This window comes from Elaeis guineensis, chromosome 1 (assembly GCF_000442705.2).
Source record: "Elaeis guineensis isolate ETL-2024a chromosome 1, EG11, whole genome shotgun sequence".
Classification (NCBI taxonomy): domain Eukaryota; kingdom Viridiplantae; phylum Streptophyta; class Magnoliopsida; order Arecales; family Arecaceae; genus Elaeis; species Elaeis guineensis.
The window spans coordinates 145288295-145309568 of NC_025993.2; the positions used below are offsets into that span (position 1 = coordinate 145288295).

Here is a 21274-nt window from a genome sequence, read left to right on the forward strand (position 1 = left end):
AAGATCTGGTTAGGTCCAACTATTAACATGACTTGATTTAGTGAATCTGACCAATAAATGATCAAGTCCGACTTTGGCCGGCCAACCTGACCACCATCAGAAAGACTCAACCAAATTATCATATTATGAATGATAATTTCATTAGTCAATAAGCACCAGGCCTTTGGGCCTCCAGTGATTATTAAACTAATGGACTCATTATCACTCACTTAATGGGAGGCTATGACTTAGTTATCACTATGACTTAATCATTTTTAGGGACCTAATAATTTTTGAAAATTTTATTAAAGGATAGAAGAGAAAAAATTAACCAGCCAATTTCAATCCTCTCACTGACTTCACCAAGTCAGATTAAAAAAGATTTAATTAAAGCTGGCATTAGGAACACCTAAATCAGTCACACTGATTTACCTAATGACATGGGTGAGCCCTAATCACCAAGTGATCTAATCAAAATCTAACTCACCAGGTTGGCCAGATAAGTGAGATCAGTGGAAGGGATATGCCATTAACTCATCAGAGATCGAATCAATGCGAGTAGCTCCCATTTAAAAATCACTGGTCAGACTGTCAAACTTATCTTAGACACCAACCGGTTTATTAGTTTTAATTTGATCAACTTAGTAAATAGGATTCCACCGTGTAGCCATGAATTAAGTCCATTTTGATCTAGTTAAAGACATGGACTCATTCAACTACAACTATTGGAGTTGAGTCTAGAGTATCCTTGACCTAATCTAATTTAATTTTTGATTAGATTTGATCAATTACTCTAATTTAGTCTATTTCTTTAAGCTAACCTTAGGTCTAACCCAATTATGGACCTAATCCATCTAACCCATTGACCCACAAGTTTATGCAATTGTCTTAGGTCTTAATTCACAATTCTAGACCAACTAGACAACACTTAATTCTTTTCATTAAGTATTTGGACTGATGGGTCAGGATTTAGTATTTCAAAAATAATTTTTAAATTTGAAAGGTTTTATTTTTTGTTCACCAAATATGTTAACTTATTTCACAAATGGATCAGTACATTTCATAAACAGCAATCCTATTGCTAATTACATAACAGAAAATAACTCAATCAAAATAAATCATGAATATTCCTTTAAATCAAATCTAACACATTCATGATAAATTTTACAATTGAATATTTACAATTAAGTCCTTTCGCAGCTTCGTCTGCATGGGATATAATCGCTCAGCATCCCTACCATCATAGGAGAATCCTATCGAATGGGAGGAGAGGACCTTTAAACCCTATTTTTCTCCTATGATCGGACGACCATGGCAACCAACCCATTAGACTACTTACTACTTGGATCAAGTATATCTAAATATACCAATTTCAAAAATTTAAATTTTAAATTTTAAATTTTAAATTTTAAATTTTGAATTTTAAATTTTAAATAAATTTTAAATTTTAAATTTTAAATTTTAAATTTTAAATTTCAAATAAATTTTAAATTTTAAATTTTGAATTTTAAATTTCAAATTTTTAAATTTTGAATTTTAATTTTTAAAATTTAAATTTTAAATTTTGAATTTTAAATTATAATTTTAAATTTTAAATTTAAACTTTTAAATTACTACTTAATCTACGCATGCAAATGTATATCATATTTCGTAACCTTACTCTGATACCATTTGAAGTAAATTTCAGTACAGGGATAAAATGATAATTGTTAAACTTTTTTAAAAATTATAATTTTACAGTAGAATTTATTAATTAATCTAATTAATTAACATATATTGACCCTACACAAAGATCTAAATATGATATATATAGCATGCATTTAAATTTGAAATTTTAAATCCTACAGTAAACATTTTACTGTTATGTGTTCAGAACACATTACCTTCGTGTGGATAGTCAATCGCCGCAGTCTGATCACCATCGAGAAGGTCTGATCATCGTAATACAGCCACACAGTATGTCTGATTTCTGTGGATCATCCACACGAAGCTTTCGATCTGATCGGCTCCTCACGAATGCTAGTTCGTCACAAAATTCTTTCGACGATTGATGCTGATCGAACTCCTTCGATCGATGTCTGCCGAATCTTCGGATGTTTCGGATCGTCAGCAAAGGTACATGAGAGGTTGATGAAGCTCTTCCTGAAGTCTGGTGGACTCACGACACTCGTAGCTCACCTTCTCACTTTTCGAACCCTAGGGTACTCACAGAAAATCCTGCGCCCAGTCTCTCTTCTTTTCTTTTCTCTTCTTTTCTTTTCTTTTCTCATGCACAAGGCCTTTCTCATGCCACCCTTTCTCTCACAGATCAGATGTGCGCACACCCCACCTTCTCTTCCCTTTTAAAATGGTGCAAGACCGTATTTTTACCGTGTTTTTATCGTGTGAGAGGATAAAGCTAGGTGGTTGCTCACTTGAATTCAAATTGAATTTGAATTCAAATGCCAACCAACCTATCCTTATCCACTCAAGGTGTGAGTAGGGAGGGGTGTGGGCTTCTTTGTGCGTGGAGAGTTTACATGAGAAACTTTTTCTCGTGTAGAGCAAGTGGCGCACAAGTGGATAAGGTGGCGCATGGGATTAGTTGCTCATTCAAATTCAAACATCATTTGAATTTGAATGGCCAACTAATCAATCTTTATCCATTCAAATGGTGCACAAGGGAGGGGCGTGGGAAGGCTTCTGCATGGGAAAAATTCATGAGAACTTATTTCTCATGAATTCAAATAGGCGCAGGTGAGGTGAGGTGGCGCAGGGAGATAAGTTAAAGGTGGTTTCAAACCTAATTGAACCAACCTTATCAAAATAGGTTAGGCACAATTAGACTAAATTAAACTCAACACAATTAGGCTTAATTAGGCTCAATAAAATTCTAATCAAATCCAAAATTGACTAAGCCCAACTCTTGATCAGATCAGGGACCAAACCACCTTGGCGATTAGATCAACTCTTAGCCTAATCGGGTCAAACCCAACTGAATCCAATTCAATTAGACTTGATCCAAAAATAATTACTCAATCAAATTGAGTTAATTAATGATCAAATCACTAATTAAATCTCTCATAAATATTGAGTCCAAATCTGATGGGTAATCGAGCATCAGAGTCCATCGATATGAAATCCTGATCGAAGAGTTCCAAACCAGTGGGACTCTTGACCCCGGTACCCAAAATATGTGGAACTCATAATCAGAGAATCTTGATTCTTGATCACAGAGTCTCAGATACGTAGGACTCAGAGTCTCCGAGCATTAGGACTCTTGGTCGAAGAGTCCCAGTCCAGTGGGACTCTTCACCAACCATCAGATCAGATAGAAACCTCTAATGTGTGTGACCCCGCAGGTTCGAACCTAAGCCGGTAGCACAGAAATCAATTTCTATACTAATCAAAGTGACCATCTAGCAATGGTATCCGACATCCGGATAGGTCGAATAGTCGCAATCGCAACACTCAGAACCTACGCGAATATGGTTACTGTATAATTCATCCCTTTTGACCCCTGTGTATAGGATGACTCAGGGTTAAACTGTCAACCCTGATTAGATCATCTGAATCGTGCTCAACTCAAACAGTCCTGTGACTCCTCACTAGGACTACCCTGGTCAAGGTTTTGCTAAATTGAAACATGACTGTACATAGCTCCTGAACTGGAATGGTCAATCCCATCTTGACACACGCATCAACAAGTCAAGTACTTGACTACACCCAGCAGCCTTCCATCACTGAATTAGAAATTCAGGTAGTCCAGTGCCTAAGTGCAGTGAGTTGCTTGCATGTCACCGTGGCGGTCTTAGGTCGGAGGGACAGTTATACCCATATCCCATCAAAGCAAATCTTGACAGTAGAAAAAGCTCCAGAGTTAGTCACGTTCAGTGCAGATGTACCCTTACATCTCACCTATATGCCATACCAGTGTCTCCACACTCCTTGGTTAAGAAGACAACCAACTCATATGGCACACAACGACCTATGCTTGATAAATGTTGTTGTCCTTGGTAACAACGTATCATTCGGTCGTGAACAGATTTAAGGACTAAACGATAAATTTTTCTTTGTCGAGTCTAAATAGTCCTAAGGACTTCACTAGAACACAGGAGTTTATTAGAAGATGAAATAATTTGTGATGAAAAATATCAAAATAATTTTTATTTATTTATAATTCATATACTAATACAAGAAAGAGCACAACCGTCAACAGGCTGACGATTGACTTTGGGACACTATTCCCAACACAAACAGCATCCCGCTCTAGCCACATTAGTACTCTTTCGAAGTCTTGCGGTAACAGATTGGTGCTAGAAGGACTCAGTCTCCTATAAAAGAAAAGAGAGAGCATGGTGCGAACGACAGTGCAGAATTCAACCACCTCTCACTAACAATCTATCCGTTGCAACCAGAGCAGTGTTGCACGTAAATCCATGACGATACAAACCCCTGCCACCATAGACCCACCACCGCTCGATGCCCTGACTCACCAGATCCAGAAGCTGACTAGCACCGTGCAGCAACTCCAACAAGTGATGTGTTGGGTGGATGTCCGGCCAGGACACCACCTCCTAAGATCCTTTTAGTACCACGCGATGCAGCAGGAAGAAAACAAAACAAAAAAAGGAAAAACAATCAAAATACGTGGATCAGCCACAAAAGGGCTCGCCTCCACGGGGCATGCAAACTTCACTATGAAAAAAAAATTTTACAAGAGGAGACCTCACCCTCAACCCTTGTACACCCAATTCTCTCTCATTAGAAGTTTCCCTCACAAAAGCTCTCTCTCTCTTGGAAGACCCCCTGAACCCCTGAAGTGCCTGGCGATCGCTGTCCAGGAGCCCTGCTCCTCTCACAGCAACGCTTTCATCTCTCTCTTCTCTGGGTTCTCGTACGGCGCAAAAAACCAACCACACATCCTCTCTGTTACCGATCAGCCCTATTTAAAGGGCTTAAAACTTGATTAGAGATGGATTAGGAGTCCTAAACAAAGCCAGATAACCCCTGGACCGTCGGATCAAGATCGGGAGCCACCCACGCCCTCATATCGTGCTCCGGTCCACAAAATAGTGTCATGGACCGTGCGAAACTTGTGGAAAATACCCACGCGGTCCACAGGCCCAGCCGTGGACCGCCCGGTCCATGGTGGACCAGGGCAAAGGGCCAGCAGGCCGCTGGGCCTGGGCCGGCCCGCTCCCGCGCGCCCGGCTGGGCCGCGCACCCGCTTGGGCCGCCCGCCCGTGTGGGTCACGCGTCCCATGCGCCGTCGCCTGCGGTCGCACCGCTGCGGCCCGCCGCCGGTCGCCGGTGGTCCTCTATCGCCTCGAATCTCGTGCCGACTTCAAAAGCTCGTATCTCCTCCATCCGAGCTCTGTTTCAGATGATCTTGATCTCGTTGGATTTCATTTTTTGCTGCGAACCTTACTGTGGGCTCATTGTAGACTGAATCTCGAGATGTCAAATCCTAACAATCTCCACCTCGACTCGATATTCGGCCTCCTCCAAACTCTGAGAGCTTTTGGATCTCCTCGCCCCCATGCCCTGGGGCAATCGCCTGCTGATCATGGATGGGCAAATATGGGAGTCGAGCCAGACTGCTCGATCCCATCTCCGTCGTATGCTGTGCTCCTCCTGACCTGAGACCTGCTTGGGGCATCATCCTGCGGCAATAGGAATCTCACCTTGCGACGTCGCCTCTCATCCTCCCGAGTTTCCTGTCTCATGCTCGATCCGCCTCCTGGAGCTCCACCGCGCTCTTGGCTCCACCTGGCTCCTGAAGCTCCACCTCGCACTGGGCTCTCTGCCAGATAATATGTCCTCTGCTCCCCTTATTCCCCTCCAGCATAATCCTGTCGCCGTGTAGCACCCTCAGGATTTCTCCACCAGCTACCGTCCTGTAACCTCTTGAATCCAGTCTGCTAAGTGAGATAAGATTCCACCTGAAGTCGGATATGTATCGGACCTCCCCCAATCTCCTCACTGCACCGTCATGTGTCCTCCAACTGACCGTCCCAATGCCTCTGATCGCACAGCTTGATCCATTCGGCAGATATACAGTGCCCTCACTGTTCTCCAGGGAGTCAAACTGCTCCTCTCTGCAACATACATGATAGGAGCATGCAGAATCTAATATCCACTGCTGGGAAGAAGTAGATACCTCGTCAGATATCTCCAGGACATCTCCATCTAAATCGCTGCCGGCCGTCGCTACAGCAGCCACCGTCCGATTTTTAAGTTGAGGGCAATCTCTAGCTAGATGCCCCAACTCCTCACACCGGTAACACCTGATTTTGCTCAAGTCCCTCCTGGACTTGGACCGCCCTCGTTGCGATCTTCTGTCGCTCCATCTACCGCCTCCTACTCCTCTAGAAGCCACCAAAGCTGAGCTACCGCCACCTGAGCTCGAAGCTAGGTTCTCCCTCCTGAGAACCTCGTTCTGGAGTATCGCCGCGGTGACCTCGTCCATCTTGATAGTGCTCTTCCCTACTAGAAGAGCAGTTACCAAAGACTCGTATGAAGGGGGAAGCGGCGCCAGCAAAACCAGCGCCCTGGTCTTCTCCTCAACGTTCTCGCCAATGCTGAAGAGGTTGGTGAGGATCTTCTAGAAGTGGCTCAGATACTTCTACACGCTCTGTCCCTCAATCATCTGTAGTTGGTAGAACTGCCTCCAGAGAAAAAGAGTATTGGTGAGAGACTTCTCCATGTACAACTCCTCAAGCTTCGACCACAGCACCATCGGGAAAGTCTCGCTCAGCACATGGATACCACCTCATCCGTCAAGTACATGCGGATGGTACTTACCGCCTGCATCTATAGCCGTTTCCAATCCCGCACCTCCATGGTGGTCGGTTTCTCATCGCACAAGAGAGCTTCGATCAACCCCTGTTGGATGAGCACGTCCTTCACCCTTGCCTGCCACAAGGAGAAATTGCTCTTACCATCAAACTTGTTGATCTCCATCTTGATTGTTCCTGTCTTCTCCATCTTCAGTCTTGCTCACCACCACTGCAATCTGCGTCCTTGTACCGCCTTACTCTGATACCACTTGTTGGGTGGATGTCTGGTCAGGACACCACCTCTCAAGATCCTTTCAGTACCACGCGATGCAGTAGGAAGAAAATAAAATAAAAAAAAAATAATCAAAATACGTGAATCAGCCATAAAAGAGCTCGCCTCCACGGGACATGCAAACTTTACTATGAAAAAAAAAATTTACAAGAGGAGACCTCACCCGCAACCCTTGTACACCCAATTCTCTCTCACTAGAAGTTCCCCTCACAAAAGCTCTCTCTCTCTCTTGGAAGACCCCCTGAACCCCTGAAGTGCTTGGCGACTGCTGTTCAGGAGCCCTGCTTCTTCTCTCACAGCAACGCTTCCGCCTCTCTCTTCTCTGGGTTCTCGTACGGCACAAAAAACCAACCACACATCCTCTCTGTTATCGATCAGCCCTATTTAAAGGGCTTAAAACTTGATTAGAGATGGATTAGGAGTCCTAAACAAAGCCAGATAACCCCTGGATTGTCGGATCAAGACCGGGAGCCACCCACGCCCTCAGATCACGCTCCGGTCCATGGAATAGTACCATGGACCGTACGAAATGTGTGAAAAATACCCACGCGATCCACAGGCCCAACCGTGGACCACTCGATCCACGGTGCACCGGGGCAAAGGGCCAGTAGGCCGCTGGGCCTGGGCCGGCCTGCTCCCACGCACGGGCCTGCGCGCGCCTGGGCCACACGCCCGGCTGGGCCGCCCGCCCGCGTGGATCGCATGTCCCATGCGGGCCTAGGTCGCGCGTCCCGCGCGCCGCCGCCTACGGCCGCGCCGCTGCCGCCCGCCGCCGGTCGCCGGTGGTCCTCCGTCGCCTCGAATCTCGTGCCCACTTCAAAAACTCGTATCTCCTCCATCTGAGCTCCGTTTCAGGTGATCTTGATCTTGTTGGACTTCATTTTTCGCTGCGAACCTCGTTGTGGGTTCAATGTGGACTGAATTTTGAGGCATCAAATCCTAACATAATGGAGCAGCAATAGTAGCATGCAGAGTTGAATCCCTAAGCCTCTCGACGGCACATCCATCATTTTCCTACCTTTGCAGCTTGGTTCTCCTCCCATCAAAACTTGAGGGAGGAGGCACAATCGAGAAGCTCTTTCTTCATTGGAGATTCATCCTCAGGCTACTTCCCTAAACCTAGGAGATCGCGGTGAGAGGAGAAGCTCGACAAGCAAGTCCAAAATATCTAGCATCGCCTTGCGAAGTCCAAAGTAGACCTCACTGAAGCAATAACGGCCTCAACTTCAGCTCCAAACCTCCATTCTCCTAAATTATTCTGCATGAACCAATTCCGAATTGATTCACAGTACCTTAGCTGGACCCGTATGATGGCTCCATATATCCCTTTGATCACCTACAAAGTTATAGAACCCTTATGATACTGTAGGGTGCCTCTGACGCCCTCCTTTACCTCATCTTCTTGGACATCCTCATAAAGTTGGCACAGGAGTGGCATTCAGGACTCCAATCTAGATCTATCCACTCATTCAAGCAATTCGATAGGCTATTTGTTGCCCACATTGGCAATAGTCGAGCTCAATCAAAAAATTTCGATAGCCTTTTCTCTCTATGACAAGAAGAGGGTGACTCGCTGTATGGCTATGTTGCACGCTTCAACACCACCATACTCGAGGTGCACAACCTCGATGAGTCAATGGTAATGTCGGCACTTAAGTGAGGGTTATAAAATGAATGTCTCATCTGCTCCCTTGACAAGACTTTTCTAAGAGACTATGTTGACCTACTGGCCCGAGTTTGAAAGTACATCCAAGTGGAGGAAGTCCAGGTGGTGCACATGTAGGCAGAAGAAAAGCAAACCTCCAGCAAGAAGAGGGGTTGAAAAGATCCTCAGATGACTCGAGCCGAAAGAAAATCCTTCCGACTGCCAAAGAACTACAGACCCAAAAGCCTATCATGTCGGTTCAATAGCTACACCTTCTATCGGCCCCCCGATCCCAGATCTGGATAGAGATCAAGGACCATAAGTATCTATGATAGCCTGAGCCGATGAAGGTCCCTCCGGATAGAAGCAAGAGAAAGTATTTTTCACTTTGACCATGACTATGGCCATAACACCAAAAAATATCACCAGCTCAAGGACAAAATCGAGACCTTGGTCTAGAGATGTTACCTCAGCAAGTATGTTTAAAAGTAGCAAAATCAAGCATCCGGTGAAGAAAATAATGGCAATCAACCCACACTGGCATCATCAATGCTATTTTTACCTCCACCGATGGCATGGGGATAGGAGACCAAATTAAGGGGAAAAAAAAGATAACGTTTGGGGGGCATTATTTTCCTTTTTGATATTGATTTTTGAGTCAAGTATATTCCTCACAATGGCACTATCATTATATTACTGATGATAGCATGCCATAATATAAATAAAATTTCAATCCATAATAAAGTTCGACTCACATCTTATTTTATGATGCTTTTTAAAGGATAAAATTGCCTACCGACCCAGGGGAGGTATAGATAGAGCTAAGGCAAGATCGAATGAGGCTTGGTCCCAACAATGGTACCTCCAATTCAATCTCAGAAAGCTCCTAGGGCCCATGACGATCCAACAAGGAACCAGTCTTAGAGCAAGTCAAGGAAATTGGGCCTCCTGCTGGACCCCATATGTGAACAAAGGCCATCTGGCACTCCTTGTCTACACATGAGTCGAGATAGAGATCGTAACAATGATAAAGATGAAGGGCAATCTCTGAGACCTCGCAAGTCCACGTAGTGCTCCTTACCTACAGGTGAATTGAAGTGGAGTCCACAATAATAATTAAGATAAAGGGGCTAGCCCTCCGGGACCACATAAGTGTTGGGAATAGTGTCCCAAAGCCAATCGTCAGCCTGTTGACGGTTGTGCTCCTTTTGTATTAGTACATGAATTATAAATAAATAAAAATTATTTTGATATTTTTTCATCACAAATGTTTCATCTTCTAATGAACTCCTGTGTTGTGGTGAAGTTCTTAGGACTATTTAGACTCGACAAAGGAGGATTTGTCGCTTAGTCCTTAAACATGTTCGTGACCAAATGATACGTTGTTACCAAGGACGACAACGTTTATCGAGCATAGGTCGTTGTGTGCCATATGGGTTGGTTGTCCTCATAACCAAAGAGTGTGGAGACACTGGTATGGCATACAGGTGAGATGTAATGGTACATCTGCACTGAACGTGACCAACTCCGGAGCTATTTCTGCTGTCAAGATTTGCTCCGATGGGATATGGATATAAATGTCCCTCTGACCTGAGACCGCCACGGTGACTTGCAAGCAACTCACTGTACTTAGGCACTGGACTACCTGAATTTCTAATTCAATGACGGAAGGCTGCTGGGTGTAGTCAAGTACTTGACTTGTCGGTACGTGTGTCAAGATGGGATTGACCACTCCAGTTTAGGAGCTGTGTACAGTCGTGTTTCAATTTAGCAAAACCTTGGCCAGAGTAGTCCTAGTGAGGAGTCACAGGACTAATTGAGTTGAGCACGATTCGGATGATATCATCAGGGTTGACAGTTTAACCCTGAGTCATCCTAAACACAGGGGTCAAAAGGGATGAATTATACGGTAACCATATTCATGTAGGTTCTGAATGTTACGATTGCGATTATTCAACCTATCCGATCGTCGGGTACCATTGCTAGATGGTCACTTCGATTAGTACAGGAATTGGTTCCTGTGCTACCGGCTTAGGTTCGAACCTGCGGGGTCACACACATTAGTGGTTCCTTTCTGATCAGATGGCTGATTATGAGTCTTATGTGTCTGGGACTCTATGATTGAGAATTAGGATTCTCTGATCATGAGTTCCACACATTTTGGATACCGGGGTCAAAATTTTGAATTTTAAATTTTGAATTTGAAATTTGAACTCTTTGATCAGGGTTTCATATCGATGGTCTCTGATGCCTGATTGCCCATCGGATTTGGACTCAATATTTATGAGAGATTTAATTAGTGATTTGATCGCTAATTAACTCAATTTGATTGAGTAATTATTTTTGGATCAAGTCCAATTGAATTGGATTCAGTTTGGATTGACCCGATTAGGTTAAATGTTGACCTAATCGCTAAGGTGGTTTAGTCCCTGATTTGATCAGGGGTTAAGTTTAGTTAATTTCTGATTTGATTAGGATTTTATTGAGCCTAATTAAGCCTAATTAAGTTGGATTTAATTTATTCTAATTGTGCTTAACCTATTTAGATTAGGTTGGCTCAATTAGGTTCAAACCACCTTGACTTTTCTCCCTGCGCCACCTCACTTCTTCTGTGCATATTTAAATTCACGAGAAGCAACTTCTCATGAATTTTCTCCATGCAGAAGCCATCCCACACCCACCCTTGTGCACCAAATATCTGGATAAAAATATGTTGGTTGGCCATTCAAATTCAAAAGAAAGTTTGAATTTGAATGAGCAACCAACTAATCCATGCGCCATGGTCTTATCTTGTGCACCCCATATTTTACATGAGAAAATATTTCTCGTGTAAACTCTTCATGCACAAATCAACTCACGCCCCTTCTCTTCTCATGCACAAGTGGATAGGGATGAGTTGGTTTTGCATTTGAATTCAAATTTGATTTGAATTCAAATGTGCAACCACTTATCTTTATCCTCTCACGCGGATAAGACACGTTTGATGTTGTTTTAAAAAGAGGAGAAAGGTGGGACGTGTGTAGAAATTTTAGGAGAGAAACTTTGGGGTGTGAGGAAAGTTTGTGCACAAGGTGAAGGTCCAAAACCTTCCGAGAGAAAAAGAAAGAAAAGAAAGAAAATTGAGCGCAGGGTTTCTAGTGTGTACCCTAGGGTTTCTACCTAGGGTTTGGGAAGTGAGATTGGTGTGCCACGAGTGTCGTGAGTCCACCAAATTTTAGGAAGAGATCCATCAGCCTCTCAAGCAACCATGCAAATGATCCGAAGCATCCGAGGAGTCGGCACACATTGATCAAAGGAGTTCGATCAACATCTGCCATCAAAAGGGTGAAATCACGAACTAGCATTCGTGAGGAGCTGATCAGACGGGAGCTTCGTGTGGACGATCCGCAGAGGTCAGATATTTGTGTGGCTGCGATGTGACGATCAGAGTCCCCCGACGGTGATCAGATTGAGTGATCGACTACCCGCAAAAGGTGATGTGTTCTGAACACAGTACTGTAAAAGGTTTACTGATTCAAATTTGAATTTCAAATTTAAATACATGCTGTTGTATCATATTTAGATCCTAGTGTAGGGTTAATTAGTATTAATTAATAAGATTAATTAATAATTCCACTGTAAAATAATAATTTTGAAAAAATTTTAAAATTATCATTTTGCCCCTGCACTAAATTTTCGCTACAATAAGGCCATCTAGCACTCTTTGTCCATGGGCGAGTCAAAGCGGAGGCCACAATAATGACTAAGATGAAGGGGTAAACCCTCCGAAGATCCTCTAAGGTCACTTGACACTCCTTGCCTACAGACGAGTCGAAGCGAAGGCTATGACAATGACTAAGATAAAGGAGCTAATCCTCTGAGGATCCCGCAAGGCCACTTAGTGCTCCTTGCCTATGGATAAGTTGAAGCAAAGGCCATAACAATGACAAAGATGAAAGGACTAATCCTCTAGAGACCCCACAAACCACTTAGCACTCCTTACTTACGGATGAATCAATGTGGAGGCCACAACAACGACTAAGATAAAGGACCTAACCCTCTTTGGATTTGATAAGGCTACTTGGCACTCCTTGCCCATGGGTGAGTCGAAGTAGAAGCTATGACAATGACTAAGATGGAGGGACTAACACTCCAGGGATCCCACAAGACCACTTAACACTCCTTGTCTATGGACGAGTCGAAGCGAAGGCCACAACAATGACAAAGATGATCTGGCACTCCTTGCCCATGGGCTAGTCGAAGCTGAGGCCGTGATAATGACAAAGATGAAAAAGCTAAACCTTTGAGGACCCATCTAGCCATCTGGCACTCTTTGCCTATAGAAAAGTCAAAGCGAAGGTCACAACGATGACAGCAAAGAGACTAATCCTTCGAAGACCCTGCATGATCGCTTGAGGCCACTAACGACAATAGTAGAGGGGCTAACCCTCTAAGGACCCCACCTCGAAGAAGAAAAAACTCTAAAAGATAAATGAAGAAAATATTGATAAAAAAATACTTCATTCAAGAGATTTGTACATATTCCAGAGAAAGTTTATTATAAATCAATTTTATTCGAGCAAGACTCGTTACAACAAAGAAAAAGAAGATACAAGGTTGGGGATCGATTAGCTTCCACGATCTCAATCGACATCCTTGGGCGAAGAACCGAGCACCATTCGATGCCATCCCAAATAATGCACATAGGGAGAAACCCCCTTCTGATGATCATCGGCCCCCGTTAAAGTATCGAGGGTGGCATAACTAGTTTATCCTTGAAAACCTATTCACCTCCAAGATATTCCTCTAAGGAGGGCCAAAAGCCTACCTTGGGGGAGGTAAAAAACAATCCTCTAGAAAGATCCAAGACCTTACTATAGAGGACAATGCATTAGAAGCCTCCACATGACCGTTGTTACGGCTTCACAGTCAGAATAGTGGAATTTGTCAACACCTTTCATGCCAAAGCGGGATGCTCACTAGTATGTTTCCTCGAAGCACTCTGCAATTGGCAAGAGAAAGGAGAAGACTCTCCTAAGCAGAGGAAAGCCCCAATGATCCCTTGATGTCGGATGAGACGGTACCACCACGATATTGTGAAAAGTGACTAAGGTAAGATTAGTCTCGAGTAACAGGACCCTTATTTCTAAAGGGACAGAGAGCATATTCAAATGCCCCACTGATCGTGCAACAAGTATCACCATTAGAAGGACCTCAGAGACCTCGTCCCTTAGAGAAAGGAGCTTCAATGGTCCTTTCCAATGCACAATTCTTATCAGATAGTGCCAGCATTAAAGGTCACACCCCACTAGGCCTCTAGATTGTACAATTCAATCTATTGTGTGACCTCCAAGATGGATCACTTTATCTAATCCATGAAAGATGGTACGGTGCCTGTTAACATCCAGCACTTAGCATACAAGTAAGTCTATAATTTTTAAAAATTTGCCTGCCATCCACTGCTAAAGTAAGTGCTTTGAGTAGGGGTAGAGGAGATCCTGACTCAAGCATAGAGATTGAGCCATCTGAGCCCCTGACCACGACAAAACTAGTCAACATAGACACCAAGAAGAAGAAGAAAAGGACTTTATTTGGAAAATAAAATACTATTTTTCATTAATTAAAAGTTCATTACAAAAATTACTGGAAAGAAGGCATCAGAAGCAACTACAAAAAGAAAAAGAAATTAGTCTTTATCTAAGAAAAATGTCCCAACCTCTTTATCACTATTCCTAGGGCGAAGATATCTCAAGTCCAACTTAGGGACCATCCGATGCAAGCACGCCTTGCAATCTTGGAAGCCATGAATGAAGGCGACTAAGAATGCCATGATGACTTCATTCTCGAATCCACCGAAGTCTTGTACTCCTTGATGCATTTGGACTTGACCTTGATAGTAGCTCCCATCATAGCCTCGACAAACCTCAGCTTGTCCTCAACTATCTTTCTAGCCTCTTTGGCGGCCCTCGCTTAGGCTTCAGACATCCGAAGCTCCCAGTAAAGGACAACAATATCGTGTGCAAGCTACATGAAAGAACAAAAATTAGAAAACTATGATAAAAAATCAGAAGTAGGCACGAGAATCAGCAACTCACCCTAAGAAGACCTGCATAAAAGGCCCGTACGACTTCATTGGAGGGGTAAGACCCCCTCTCCAACTGGTCAACCAGCATCAAAATCAACTCCACCATCTCCTAGGGCAAGCTGATGGTCTTGAAGCATGAAGGCATCCCTCCACACTGACTTCACAGTGGCGGCAAACCCCCCTTCACCTCCAAACAAGGTAGGTCCACCTCGAGCCTCGCCAACCAACTTGATAGTCTGGAAGAAGGCTGGGCTTGGCCAGAAAGAGGAGAAGGAGCCTAAGGCAGCTCCAAGGCTGCTGATGCAACAAGCTGTGGCAACCCGACCGCAACCAGATCATCCCTGATCCCCATTGGGTTTGCCCCTAGGGATTGCGATAGAGTAGGAGCAAGAAACTCTGGTTGGGTGCTCCTTAACATCTTGGACGTGGACTCCCCATCTGAAGATCTCATCCTCCTCTTCACCGCTAGTTTGATGAATGAGAGTGATAGCTTCATTGATACTAATGGAAACGACATCAACAATAGAGAGAACGAACCTTCCTCCGACAACTACAACGATAAGAGAGTGATTGGTGATTGGATGGTAGGAAATATGACCAGATAAGTGGTTTATTTATATGGACCAACGACAGTATGGATTTAGCCATCGAATTGCAAGATGTTGCCACTTGGCCAACCTTGGGAGTAACAAATTTCATGACCCTTCGTTTCACCCTTCTTCGATCAAGCCGCATGAGGCAATCTACAAAGTATGCCTTGAAGCTTACCAACACCTGACATGTGATGAGTCACGGTGAATCCAAAAATAATCTCCAAATCTCTTCTCTTCAAGACATCGTTCCATGACTCCTCGAGCTCCTTTCCCTAGTAACTGCGACGTGGATCACAAAATGACACATCATTAGCCCACAGAAGCTCTTTACTTTGAGAACAATAAAGCGAATGCTTCCAAAAGGGAACGGAATTGATAACCAACTACGAAACTGAATATTTCTTTTGTTCAAAGCCAAAAAGCCACTTCAAACTCGAAAGGAAGGATAATATTGTGAAAGTAACCCACTGACCGGATTGACCCCTCTTCTTGGCTGCACCCAAGGCGACTTGACGAAGTTACACTAGATGCAAGTCCAGGACTTTGACTGCGTCCATTTCAGATCGTCAACTCGATCGATCAAATAGGTGAAGCTCACGATGGACACCCATGACTAATAATCTTAATTCAAAGATTAGCGAATAATTTTTTTTCTAAATGAATGGTCAGAATATGGCCCAACGGCCTAGAGAATCAGGCCTAATAAATTTGCATATTCCGACAAATAGCTTATAGCTGAACCTCCATATTAAAGAGATACGAAAGAGATCCTGAGGTAAGCAAGCTAACTAAGCTAAAAAAGCTAAATAAAGAGAAAGGTAGAGGAGTCGAACTCTCCGACATCCTCTCTCTCTAATACTCTCTCTTTTATTTTCAAGTTTTAGCTAACTTAAGCATCCTTCCATTCGAAAAATTCGATGTGCGCAAATTTTTTTTGTAGATTTTCTATAGTATCTCGGATCCCAAACGAGATCCTGCTCCAGCAATATCAGTGCTCTCTTGGAGTACTGTGGCAAAAAAATAATATTTAATATTAGGATTTGAGGGAATAAAGGGTCTTGACTCTTTGTAAAAGTCTTGCACGGAGCACCCTGGGCTTTCCTGAAGAACTCCGTGATGACAGAATCCCCAACGATCATACCAGATGGATTCGCCGTTCCTTGTTATAGTTCTGTTCACAAATTCGAACGACCGATCTATGTGAATGCAATGGCTAAATTTTAGATCTTTTATGATGTTTTTTTCCATCTATTTGTTATCTTTTACCTCTCCACACCTCTAGCTTTTTGAGGCTTCATTATGTCAACAATGTGAAAAACCTAGTTCTACCATATAAAGTAATGAGTTTATCAATGGCTAACTAAGACAACATTTCTCCTATTAAATAGGGGAAAGCACGCCATTTCTCTTCGCCTTACCACCTGTTCTTGTTCTAGGCTTTTGTCTGGGCCTAGGGCCCTCCGAAGCTGCCTTTTTCTCCCTCCAAGCAACCTAGTTTCCGATTCCAGGCTTCTGATTCGAGTAAAGTTTTCATCTTTGAGCTATCTTGTTCTTTTTCTTTTTCTTTCGCTTTCTCTTTCGCTTTTGCTTTTCCCTTTCTTTCTCTGATTCTTTTTCTTTTTCTTTTCTTGTTCCCGTGTTCAAGACATTGGATTTAGGAATGGAATGTAATGCTTAATCTTAGGATTTAAGAGATTGTTGGCTCTTGATTCTTTGTAAAAGTCTCCCACGGAGCACCCTAGGCTTTACTGAAGAACTCCGTGATGATGGAATCCCCAATGATCGTGCCAGGTGGATTTGTCGTCCCATGTTGCAATTCTGTTCACGAAGTCCAATGACTGATCTATGTCAATGTAACAGCTATATTTTAGATCTTTTATGATGTTTCTTTCCATCTGTTTGTTATCTTTTGCCTCTCCACACCTTTAGCTTTTTGAAGTATCGTTCCCTGATGAGCCTAGTCATGGAGGCATATAGTGAAATTGGCAAGTTAATGTGGGGAGTTACTCCTTTTTCCATGGTTTTGCTTCTAAAATCTCTCGCCACAATTAGATGCCAATCAAAAGCTTGGAAATTCGTAATTTTTTCACCAATATCATATGATAAGCCAAAAAAGATCCGAAACCCTTTTTCATTTTTCCCTTCAAGTGGGATAGTGTTTGCTGCCTCTGTAATTTTGTCCTGTATCTAAGTTGGCTGGTGGCGATATGTTTGCTATCAGGATACAGGGAAAAAAATGTGGATTGACTCTTCCTTTTTTCCTTTTTCCGGAGGGGTGCTATATTTTTGTCACTTAAAATGCTCTACTCTTGGCAATGGATATAACCTACCTGCAATTCTGATAACCATGCATGAAGCGTATGACAAGAATTGTTGAATTCCTTGATATAAGCTGATGCGACGAAGTTATGTGCATATCTTTTTAGGATTTGCTTATAATTTTCTAGAAAAAAATTTGAAAGCTAGGATAGTGAGATGTTCCGTTCTTCTATTTGTTTTAGATTCATCGAGATGCATTGTCTGTGCTAGACAGCTTCAAAAAGCCAGTTATACTTCAGAAAATTCATGATAGAGGAAACTGTTCTAAGCCTCAGTACATTTTAGATTATCATTGTTTTCTCTAGTTCTTCACATAGGATGTTTGTTTTTTTTCTCACTTCCATTTGTTTGAACTGACCTTAGCGGTCTCTGATTACTGGAATCGTATTTTCCCAGCTGCCTATGATGATGGATCCAAGTTTATGGGATGTAGACAGCTTCAAGTCCCTTTTTTACAAGGAGAACTTACTTGGAGCTGCTACATACAAATGACATCAGACTTTTTTGAGGCATTGTTTCTTTTTTGATCATGAGGTTATTTTGATGTGTATGAGTTATAGTGATTAACAAAGCACATTCAGGCTGTTTCTAAACTCTTATTTCTTTTATGTGTTTAGTGTACGATTTTTTTATTGAAAAATATTGAGGAGTGATTTCAGCTAGACATGATGGTAGACGCATTAGCCTTTTTTGTGTTTTAAACACTCACCTTGAAGTGTGTATCTTGTACATAATATTTGGTCGTTGAATGGTAAGCCTTTTTTGTGAAACACAAAAAATTTAGTTTTTTGCCGCTGCCAGTGATGATTTGTCTGCAAAATGGATGTGTTGTGAAACCAAGTCCCAACTTGCAGGGGGAACCTACTTGGGGAAGTAGCAGTTAACATGACATTGATAGATACTTCTAAGACAGAGATTTATATATTCACCCTTTGAATTTTCTTTGAATTTACTGTCATTGTTAAGAAATTTTTTCAGATGCTACTCGCTGGCTATGTTTGTGATTCTTATACACACTATTTATACAAACATGGAATAGGGTACATCTCGAGTATGGAAGGTGAATATACTTTGTACATAAAACAATCTGCAGTTCTAACTTTCCTCCTAAGGTAAAGGCCAACTTACGCTGAGCTAAATCGCCAACACAAATTTTAGCTTGGTTTGCATGTAATGAATGTAATTTCGAAAGGTAACTAGGTAAAAAAGCATAAAAATATTATTATGTTACTTCTCTTCCCTGTTCCCTTTTGTGGCCTATGCCCTCTTATGATATCACATCACCTGATTTATTTGTACCTACATGTGTATGTACCTGACTTTAACTATCCTCCTGCTACACTGCACAATTGGCATGTAGGAACTGATGAACTCTGAATGTTGAAGCTTCGTCTCTTATCATATTGGATTAGAGTTAAATAACTGCAGAACATTTTGTATGCTGAATTACGCTTTTCCATCTTTTTTTTTTTTTTTTTTTGGTACAGCTGAATTACGCTTTTCCATTCAAGAGGCTTGGGAAGTTAGAATGTTCAGCAAGTAACATGCTGACATCAATTATTGGCTCTATGGGGCACCATAATTCAGTTGTTTACAGTGTTACAATCTAAGTATTTTGGTTGAGATGCAATGAAAAAAAGCATGCAAATAATTACAGGTGCAATCCATTCCCAATCAGCTAGCGACAGTTGCAAGAATTATGAGGATTGTATATATGCATCCTATCACAATTGAACTCAAGTAAAAGCTTAGGTTGCATGTTGCACGGCGTTCCATCTTTTGCGGATACGTGACTTTTTAGATTATTTTAAACTATATACCTCCAAATAATTGGGATTTTGCTGCTCGCTATGTAAAATTTATGTACGGTAATTTGTGGTGCTACCAAGATTGATAAGGCTATGAAACAATAGTGTAACGTGTTTGATAATTAATTTTTTTAAGTTACAAGAATATCTATTATTCTTATTTTTATTTTGCTTTTAAACTAATCATACGACATGTTACAAATATTTGGCTATATTTAATATTGAAGATTCTATAATATTCTTATGCCTAAGGCGACACATAATCTTCTATTAATGTCCGAATCCATTGAGCTGAAGTGATCCATTTTGGTGGCTACGCGCACGGTTGATCTGCATAAACATCTAAAAATAATAGAAATAAAATTAACAAATATAAAAACAGATCTTTGAATTAATTTTAATGTCAATATAGGATAGAAAGAGCTAACTTCTTTTTTTTTTTCTTTTTTTCTTTTTTTACTTGGCATGCTTATTTGATAACAATTTGTGTCACAATTATATAATTATAAAGTTTTATTTGAATTTATCTAATTCAAGTCTGTTAATTATATAATTTTAGTCACAAATTTGTTTAACAAAATTGCATTATACCTAAAAATATTAGCGGGGGTTCAGTGGGTCGGCTGTGACCTGCCATAGGTTTTAAAACATGGCTTGCCATTAATTACACTAATTTAACAGGAAAAATATTGTTATTTTCAAAGATTTCATGCTTACTTTTCCATCAACCTGTTCATTGGAATCCAGAACCACCACTTAGGTCGCATTTGGTGACGGATAAAAAATAGAGGGAATGAGGTACGCTATTCAAGTACAGTAGAAGAAATGGATTTATTTCATGGGATAAGTATCTTTTAGTGTATTGATTAGAGGAATAAATGAGAGAGGATGCTGGAAAGCAATACAAGGTGTTGGGATATACCGACCGACTCCTCTACGCCGACTTACCCTCGGACCTGTCCGATCGATGTCCGACTCTACCGATCGGACCAACGACGGCTCCGACAATGACTACCAACAACAGCTTTCGACGATATCCGACCGAAGGTATGTCGGCCAAACAGGCTCATACTGTCTCCGACCGGTCAAGCGGTCGAGCCCAAATCACCGACCCACTGTCGGGGGTGGCAGCCAATGCCCGACTTTCGCTAGGGACCAGATCAGCCGATGGTGTCCCTGGGTCATCACCCGACATCTCGGCAGTCGAATACCGACATATAGTCGGCCAGCTCACCCAAACGCTGTACGATCGCTATGGACAGTTGTCTTGTCAAAGACATGCGGCATGACCGCCCTCGGGCATTGTCCTGTCAAGGACATGAATTGATCCCAGTGATTTGACAGCCCACGATGATTTGACAGTCCCAAGCGATATGACAACTCCTCAGTATTTGCACCATTAATGATGAGACCATACCGCATTCTACTATAAAATGGGGTAAGGCAACAGTATTGGTAAGTCCTAAAGTCCTAAGGGCTGAGTTTCGAGAAGCACCTCTTAGCTCTTGAGCTCTCTTTCCCTCTCTCCCACTGAGCCCCTGATTTTTCACTGTTGCCTAGTCTCCTCTCTGACTTGACCGTCGGAGGGTTCCCGTCGGAGACATCTCCGGTCTGTGAGGACTTTTCTTGCATGTGCACGACACTGACGATCGGGCGATGGGGGGATTGGCCGCAACAGATTTGGCGCGCCAGGTAGGGGAACTCGACAGAGGTAAGCCAGCGAGCTCCACAGGGCTTAAAAAATCTCTCGAAATGACAAAACCAGAGCTCAGCGATCAAGAGCTACCAGATCGGCGAGGCGCTCTTCCCGTCG

At 42.4% G+C, this 21274-nt stretch overlaps 1 long non-coding RNA gene and 3 other non-coding genes across 4 annotated transcripts; all 4 read left to right on the forward strand.

Moving 5' to 3' along the window:
* Positions 1-16411: 16411 nt before the first annotated feature.
* Positions 16412-16555, forward strand: LOC114913956 (small nucleolar RNA snoR134). The gene has a single exon (XR_003800084.1). It is a non-coding gene; the product is annotated as a small nucleolar RNA snoR134 (small nucleolar RNA).
* Positions 16556-16584: 29 nt separating this feature from the next.
* Positions 16585-18713, forward strand: LOC140854810 (uncharacterized). Its single transcript, XR_012137942.1, has 3 exons — positions 16585-16855; positions 16980-17927; positions 18050-18713. It is a non-coding gene; the product is annotated as an uncharacterized lncRNA (long non-coding RNA).
* On the forward strand, positions 17645-17729 carry LOC114913954 (small nucleolar RNA U36a). Its single transcript, XR_003800082.1, has one exon. It is a non-coding gene; the product is annotated as a small nucleolar RNA U36a (small nucleolar RNA).
* Positions 18052-18164, forward strand: LOC114913943 (small nucleolar RNA Z278). Its single transcript, XR_003800071.1, has one exon. It is a non-coding gene; the product is annotated as a small nucleolar RNA Z278 (small nucleolar RNA).
* Positions 18714-21274: the final 2561 nt, after the last annotated feature.